Consider the following 9248-nt stretch of genomic DNA (forward strand, 5'->3'; position numbering starts at 1 on the left):
ATGTGATGTGTCTATTGACCATGTCAATGTTTCTTTGTGGGCTGATTCTTGTTCACCGTTTACTATTATCGACAAACATATGTGGGCATCCATTAACAAGGGTAATCTAATGCCATCAGATGTTGAACCCATAGGTTGCTGTGGAAGTAAACTTCCGGTAGTAGGTTATTTTGTCGGCAACATATCATACAAAGGGAGAAATGCCCAAGCCAACGTTTACGTGGTTGATAAGGGTAGAGCTTTATTGGGATGGAAAGACCAGAAAAGTCTAGGAATCATTCTCGACCCCAATCATCCCAATCAAGTGTTATTAACTGATGACTGTTCTGTGCTTAAATGGAACAAAAGATATCCAGAACTATTCAATCCAAGATTAGTATGTTTAAATAAATTTGAACATCGCATCATATTAAAGACAGATGCCCTTCCGGTAGTTCACAAAGTGTTCCTTTTATTTTAAGACCTCAATTAAAGCAGGAGCTAGATAGATTATGTAATGAGAATGTAAATGAACCTATTGAATCATCTGAATGGCTTAGTCTAGTAGTTTTAGCACGCAAACCCAACGGAAAATTGCGCATGTGTGTGGACCTGAGGGATCTCAATAAAAACACTGGATAGATCGTCACCCACTTCCCCGCATTAACGAGATGATTGCCTCAGTTAAAAATGCCAAGTATTTCTCGTCTATAGATTTATCTAATGCTTACCACCAAGTAAAATTACACCCCAATTCTCAACACCTAACATCGTTCATCACCCCAGAAGGTGCATTCCAATTCCGTAGGATGCCCTTTGGATTAGCTTCTGCTTCGGCAGTTTTTCAAAGACTCATGAGTAGCATTCTTAAAGGCATCAACAATATGCTTGTTTTCCAAGACGACGTGCTTGTATGGGGGAAAGACCTAGCTAGTCATGATTCCATATTAAATGAAATTCTTTCAAAATTGCAATTGGCTGGTTTGACAGTTTCTGCGGATAAGTGCAAATTTGCGGTAACCCAAATAGAATATTTGGGTCACACCTTGTCAGCAGAAGGAGTCAGACCTAAGAAAAACGTACTTGATGCCATTGAGAATGCCCCGTCCCCTAGTGACAAGGAACAACTACGTTCTTTCCTGGGGTTGTTGGAGTATTACTCGAAATTCGTAAATCACTTTGCGTCAAATGTTCATTGTTTAAGACTATTAATGAAAAAGGGCGAGAATTTTACATGGAATGGTGAGTTTCAATCAGCTTTTGTTAATTTAAAGAACGATATTATCAAAGCAGTAGCTCTCAAACCTTATGATCCTCACAACTAATCTATCATTGTAGTTGATGCCAGGGCATACGGTTTAGGAGCAGTTTTAATGCAAAGGAAAGACAATTGCGAATGGGTTGTCGCTTTCGCTTCTCGCAGATTAAAGGGTGCAGAAGCCACGTATTCTGTAATTGAGAAGGAGGCCCTTGCTTGTTTTTGGGGAATCAACCATTTTAGGGTCTACATTTGGGCCACCAAATTTGAATTGAGAACAGAACACAAACCGTTAGTAGACATTTGTACTACAAAAGGTGCTGGAAAAGCCACACCTAGAATTGCGAGGTGGTTGTATAGATTACAAGAGTCTGATTTTCAAGTGGTGTACGTACCTGGCCTTAAGAACGTTAATGCTGATTGTTTATCACGCTTACCTCTTTCAGGACCTTCCAATGAAGACGTATCTCTTGAAGATCCTGATGAGGGGTGCTTGATAGCAACGGTAAATGAAGTTTGTAAGGGTGTAATCAGCTTAGTGGAGTGGAAACAAGCCGTTTTAAATGATCCGATATTACAACGAGTTGTTTCATGTTTAGCTGATCATTCCATTCGTCAACCACTCAGTGATGAGGACTTAACAGAATACAAAATGATTTGGTTTGAATTGTCGGTTGAATCAGGAACTGGAATTGTAAGAAGAACGGATAAATTTGTTGTACCTTTGGGATTACGCTTAAGGTTGTTGGAACTTTTACATGATGGTCATTTAGGAATGATCAGTATGAAAAGGAGGGCGAGGGGTGATTTCTGGTGGCCAGGTATGGATAAAGATATTGACAGGTGTGTTAGGAACTGTATTGCATGCATGTGCAGCGACAAGTCACATGTATCACACGACACCACCATTACCCCCACCGTTTTCCCTGAGAGACCATGGCAAAAGCTAGCCATGGATATTTGTGGTCCGTTTAATGCCAATCACATTGACGGAAGATTTGCTTTTGTCTTAATGGATTACTATACAAAGTGGCCCGAGGTAGCTTTTGTGAAGGAGATTAAGGCGTCCAATGTAATCAATTTCTGTTAAGAAATTTTCCATAGGGAAGGTTACCCGGATAGCATCACCACAGACAATGGTCCACAATTCTTAGCTAATGAGTTTCAAGAGTACTTGAAAGAGCATGGTGTGAGGTATAATCCGACCGCTGTTTACAATCCCAGGGAGAATGGGATGGTTGCAAGATTCAACCGTGTATTGAAAGAATGTATACAGTTAGCTGAAACGGAGGGTGCAGATTGTAAGTCTTCTATTAAGAGAATGTTGTGGAGTTACCGTAATACACCTCATTCTGCTACTCGAGAAACTCCTTTCAGTCTTCTCAAGGGGAGAATGGCGTGTAGTAAGATCACACCAGCATGGATGCGTAGGGAACCTTCAAAGTTGGTTTCTGGGGAGATTTTGGAGCAAAGGGTAAGCGACTATCAGTGCAAATATGCCCTGAGACACAATGACAAAATTAAAGGGTGTACACGAATATTCAAAATTGGTTACTGGGTGAGGACTTCGCAAGAAGGTTTTCCAAGAAGCGGGTTGTCAAGGTGGTCCAAACCAAAAGAAGTATTAAAAGTTAGTGGTAATTGTGTAAGATTGAATGATGGACGCTGGTGGAACCTAAGGAAAGTAACTTTATGTAATGATCTCGAACGCAAGTTGTGGGTAAACAATGGTGGCTGTGTTAATGTTCCTAATGCTAGTAATTCCAATCCTGCTGCTATTAAAGGAAATGTTGTGGCAGATTTGTTAATCTCACGAAAACCTGGAACCAGAAGATTATCGGGTCGCATTATTTGTAAGCCTAGTTGGCAAAAAGATTACTATTGTACATAACAATTTCATGTTCTATCATTCTGCATTGTAAAAGCTGTTTTGATTTTTGGGGTATTGAGTTTGCTGCAGAGATGTGTGATCACATTTTTTTTAATGCATTTTATCAATCTTTGTTACTCTTATCTTTAGTTTTTTTGGTTTAAAGAAGGGAGATGTGTTAGATGTCATATTATTTCATTTTCCTTCCTCTGGCTGCTCAGCACCTGTGTGTGATGTAGTGAAAATGTTGATGGATGAAGGTTTGGAATGTGGGAGTCAGTTGGTGTGTGAGCGGCTGAGCAGCAAGACAAGTTTCCAGTGGGGCCTTCGTACTTTTCGACTTGTTATGGAATAAACTATTCACTTAACTTCAGGTGTACTGGAATCCTTTTACGGAAGCATCTTTACTTGTAAAACCAACGACACGCGGCTGTGGGCCCATGCTGACCACTGCCTCCGGCCCACACTGCAGTCCTGTAGGTTACACATTTGGAACTGAGCCTTGATTTATTTATGGCTGAGTTGATATCATTGCACATGCCTCATCGCAGACTGCATCCCCTTCCAGCTCTGGTGCCACTGACTCTGCCACGGGAGTAAGAGACACTCTCTGGTTGAACTTTGGTGGCATCTGAGTCTATGGCCTGGGTGTTGTCATCATCATCATGTAGCTGATACTGACATGGTGGGAAAAAGTAGACTGTAGCATTCAACCCCTCCATATTGCCTGTTTGTGCTTGCTTCTGCCCTCTGAATCATGTCCTGGATGGACACCTTCCAATGTCCCCCAAAACACTCCATGACATTCTCCTTGAGCATCAACGAGGACCCCCTCAGCTTGCATGGCCCTATCTCAGTGCACTGCAAGTCACTGTCCTTTGTCGGTGTGCCTGTGCCTGCCGCAGTGCATCCGGGACCACTAACTCTGTGCAACTCAAGTCATGGACCCTTGTTGTTTGTTCTTTGAACTTCTTATTGTCTGATCACGTTGATCACGTGTAGTTGTTGCCAGCTCCAACCAACCCCTGAGGGGTGGCTTACACTACCCAACACCCATCCAGCACAGGCGTCACTGGACCTGTAACCCTGGCAATAAAGGGTGCAGGGCGCATGTGCCCGTAACCAGTTCCACAAATGATCTCAGTGTGTCCGTGTGGTCATATGTATGCATGAGGGCACGGGCCATACCACATTACATTGTGCTGTGTACAGTGGGCGCAACCTTATCACCTCAGGCAGTGGGGTAGACCTGGGACATGTAGCTGTGTCGGACCCCCCTGTGAGCGTAAGGGAGTGGACCAGCGTATGGCAGTAGAGTGTAGAGGTGTGGTCATTCAACATGTGGCTCTGTGCGTGGTCGAGTTTAGGCCTTCCCAAGGAAGTTGCTAATGCATGTGTCTCTGGTGTAGTGTCGGCGCCACCCGTCACGCAATATACAATGTCACTATGTAGCATGCCTCCGGTGTGCGGGCTCGGCCGAAGGGGTTAATGAAGGAACGCAAGCCCGCTCGGGTCTGGGATCAGGCATGCCAACTGTTGTGTGTGTTGCTATTTCCACAGCATAGGCCAAAGGTCTACCCTCAACCACATGGCGAGTTCAGCCAGGCATGAACTCTACATCTGTGTCCGCCCTGTCCTTACCAAAGGCCTACACACACGTGGCTGCCCACCTTCAGTGCACAGCATCACTGTGTCGTTGTCAGGCTTGTGGACATGTGCAGAAAGGCATGACAATGGTGTGCCGTATGGGTGCAAGTGATGCAACCGCGCTGTGCACACTAGTGAATAGGCTCGGGGGAGGGAGGAGCAGCAGTGAGGCTACATAATACACATTGATGCCGCTCATTTGCACCAAGCAGTACATGTCATACAGGAATCACAAAGTCACAAATATCACACACCAATGAACCAGTGAGCCTGCCAACACATCATGCAGAACCAAATATTGACTCATGTCTCTGTGCACTGTCACAGGTGACCAAGGATTTACACTCTGTGCTTGAATGATGACACCCCTCCGAGCCCCGAACACACAGGCCCAGAGGCAGTACAATTTGGCCCACAAACGCACCAGGGGCATAGTGGACTGCACATTGGGCGTGTTGAAGTCACATTTCAGGTGCCTGGACATCAGAGGTGGAAGGCTCCTGTATAGCCCAGGCATTGTGTGCAAGATGATCGTTGCATGTTGTGTGTTGCACAACATATGTGTACGCAGCAATGCCCCATGGATACCAGTGCTAGATGCACCGGACGATGATGATGAAGATGAGGCAGGTGGACCACACCCCACTGCAGCTGGCATAGCCCTTAGGGACATCATCATTGACAATTTCTTCACATGAGCACGTCACATCGTGACAGTCCTTAGCAATCATGGGAGCGTACAAAATGACCATAGGTACAGCATGTGCAAATAAATGCATTCCAAAAGCACATTCCCTGAGTGCATGTCACTCATCTGTACAGGCACATCACTCAGACAGGTGTGTATGCGGCATGTGGGGCTAACATTTTTATGATGTGTTCATGGATGGTGGGTGCATCACCTCTGTGCAGAGATGCTGTTTATGGTGTCACGTATTCAAAGGGCCAGTTCTGTGTGTCACAGTTAGTAGGGAATCCCACTCTTCGGCGTTTCACATGTGTCCCAAATCATTCCATTTTGGCAGCCATTTGTGACCTAAAGGTAACAACAGGGCTCCTTCTGGGGTCAGATATGTACCTCCATGATGCAGGGATGCCCCCTGTGACTCAAGTCTCACAACATGGGCAATATGTACGTAAGTGGGAGTCATTACCGCTCCATTCGTCCACGCTTTCATAATTGATTGATCATGGTCATGACACGTCTGTGTGCGGGATGGGTGGCTTGTCCCCCTGCGATGTGAAGGGGAGATGCGGTTTCACAGTGTGTTCTATGCATGTTTCAGCATTGGCAAAGTTTACATGCAGACTGCATGTCAATGTATGTTGTGACTGTGAGGAGATGCCTATTTGGTGCGGGACAATGGTCATTTGTTCTACGTCACGGATGTGGGGTTGTGCTCGTACATTGCCATCTCACCGTTTTTTACTCTGCTTTTATGGTTTCACATTTTTGCGGTGGCGCGTTGATTTTAACGCGTTATTTGACGTGTTATTGAGGGACTATCGCATGGTGCCGCCGTGTTGAGAATACTACGTTAACACGGCATTGTTTTCTTGCGATAGATTGCAGTATGCACAGTTGCATTACGCTGATTTGGCGATGTTTATCACACGTTCTTGAGAATATCCCCCTGAATATTTTAACCTTTGGATGAAATACTACTAATTTATAAGGAATATCACTTTTACATAGATCGATTAGAGAAAATATAAATACGAAGTTTTTAAAATTTTAAAATTGTCACGTTTTATTCTAGGTCACAAACAAGAAAAACAAGATTAATTAGCATAGTCCTCTTATATATTGGAGGCTAGAGGGAAATAAAAATGGAACTTGTATATTCCAGTTGAAGGAAAAAGAAAGACTGAAACGTGTGGCATCTAATTTTTGGGTATTTGGATAACCTCGCATTTAACTGTGGTTTCAAGAGTAGATCTGAAAGTCATGACAGAATATTCATAACAAGAAATAATTACCTTATGGTCCTCTCTCCTCCAGATTAATGTATTGATGGGTCTCACTATAGAAACTGAGATCTATATGCCTCGAACATTTAAATAATAATGGAAATTATTGCACAGTATACAGAGACTTGAATTAATGGCACCAATGTGACTTACTGTAAATTGATATAATAACTGGGGAAGTTTAAGTCTTGATGTTTCTTTCAATTTTGTTTTATGGTATAGTGGTTTCAAGCATTTGATTTGTAAATTAAATGCACTGGTGTTGTCAAAATGAAAGTTTGTGATGTGGTTTTATGATAAATACATGACTTTTGTAATAGTTTTTATATGATGTCTGTAATTATACACGGTTTAATAGTTTTGTAATTTATATGTGTTTCTGTAGCCGTGAAGAAGTTGGTATGGACGAAAAGCATTGGCTAGAAGTAGGCACAAGAAGATGGTTTAAAAAAGAATGCTTTTCAACAAAGAAGCCACTTACAATAATTAAGAAGTTGGAGTCTGTGCAGTATTTGACACCGTGAGTTAAGAAATTGTTTTGCACTGTTTGAAGAAGTATTAAAAGTGCCAGAAGCATTAACTTTGCTGAGTCAAAAGCTTGATAAAACTGCCAGTTTACTCCCTGGTGATCAGGAGCTTTACCACAGTATTCTAATGAGCAACTAGAGTGCTAACATACAGAATTTATGTCAAATGTGTGCATATCTGAAAGCCAACTTGATGGAATTGAAATGGAAAACTGAAAACATGTTCTACTGAGGATACTGCAGTAAATGAGGAAATTAAGTAGCTTCATAACAAAACATTCTCCCAAGATGGCCACCAGAGAAAAAAAAGCCGAAATGTAGCACAAATATCACCAAAATGTAGCCCAGGATTAGCCCAATGACAGAAGTGTGCACAATGCCTCTTCTTTTTTTTTTTTGTTTTACAAAGTGCGGACTTGATCTGAATGTATTGGATTCCTTTAGCATCAGTTTCATTACATTATTTGGTGGCAATCTGAGCAACAGGGACCTGAGGTGCACAGGCGGTGTCAGTATTAACCTTTTGTGGAGCTTGTAGAGTTGTACTGCATGGAATTTTACGGAGTTACTGGAAAACTCCATGAAATTCTGCGGCGTTCCATAGACTGTTGGAGATAGTAGCACCTTTCATTGCCCCCCAGGCCCTCCGCACACCCCCTGCCCCTGACCCCCACATAGTTAGGCCTGACCTTACCTGTCCTGCACTTCTTCCTTGATGGGTGGGTATGGCCGCACTAGCTGTCCACGGCAGTGCAGCCTGGCCACCAGTCTCCTAGCCGCCACTGCCTTCCTTCCTGGTTCCTGCTCCTGCTGCTGGCTACACTCCGATTGCGCTCCTTCAGCTCGGAGAATTCAAATAACAGCCAGAACTGCAGTGTGCATGGCGTATTGCGTGAAGGCATGCCTGACCCGATGAAATCCCATGATACGGTCAGGCATGAGGTCACGCAATACACAATGGCCCTATTGGACTCTACACCCTCGCCCAGTAGCCCTAATGTGAGATAGTACAGTACACAGGGACGCGTCCATTTTGGTTTTAGGCATGGGGAGATTAAGAACCTGATTATGAGTTTGGCTGTGTGGGAGCAGGGCGGCAGGCCACTGCCCCACTCTCACACCGCCAAGCCTCACTGGTGGCTGCCCGCCGGATTACGAGTTTTCTCGTGGTCTGGTGGATGGCCCTTTGGCGTTCCCACAACAGTGCCTTTTAAAAAGGCACTGCAATGGGAAAGCCAAAGACTGTTCCTGCATGGGATAGTTGTAATACTGCTGTCAGACCACTGGTGCGACAGTACCCGACCACCACCACACATCTACCACAAGTTTGGTGGGCCTATGGACCACCCAACTCGTAATTTGGCCCTAAGTGATTTGCCCAGAATCACAGGCTGTTGAGTCGATGCCGAAAGTTGAACCTGGTTCCCCAGTTGCAAATTTGCCAGCTCTGGCCGTAACGCCACATCCTCTCCCCTAAGTGTAGCAAATAATCAAGTGATCAACTGGATAAAAAAAAAAATACAGCAAATAGTTTAAAAGCGCTTTGTTGCTATTTGAGAACTCACAAAATGTGTCCTCGTTTTTGTTTTTTTGAGCACTAACCATAATTTCTATGGGAAAAATACCTACTCATTTATTATTTATAAAGGAAATTCTTTAGGTATTACAGTTTTGATTACATCCTGATGACATTGGGTGTGCCACACTATAATAGATATAGAATGTTAGCAATCTAGTTGTACATTAGAACACTGTGGGGAGGCAGAGGTCAGGGGCACGGAATTGGACAACTGAGGGCAGAGAGGAGGGGGCAGAGACAGCAAGTTGACCATGCTGAGCAGCAGGCAGAAGGGGCAGTGGCAGCACAACAGACCATGTAGGGCAATGGGAAAGGGGGGCAGGGACAACAAACGAGCCATTCAGCACAGGAAAGAGAGGGTGTGGCAAAACAACAGATCACTGGGAGCGGAAGGAAGAGGCAGTTAAAGTACAACCA

Source organism: Triturus cristatus, chromosome 4_2 (genome assembly GCF_964204655.1).
Source record: "Triturus cristatus chromosome 4_2, aTriCri1.1, whole genome shotgun sequence".
Classification (NCBI taxonomy): domain Eukaryota; kingdom Metazoa; phylum Chordata; class Amphibia; order Caudata; family Salamandridae; genus Triturus; species Triturus cristatus.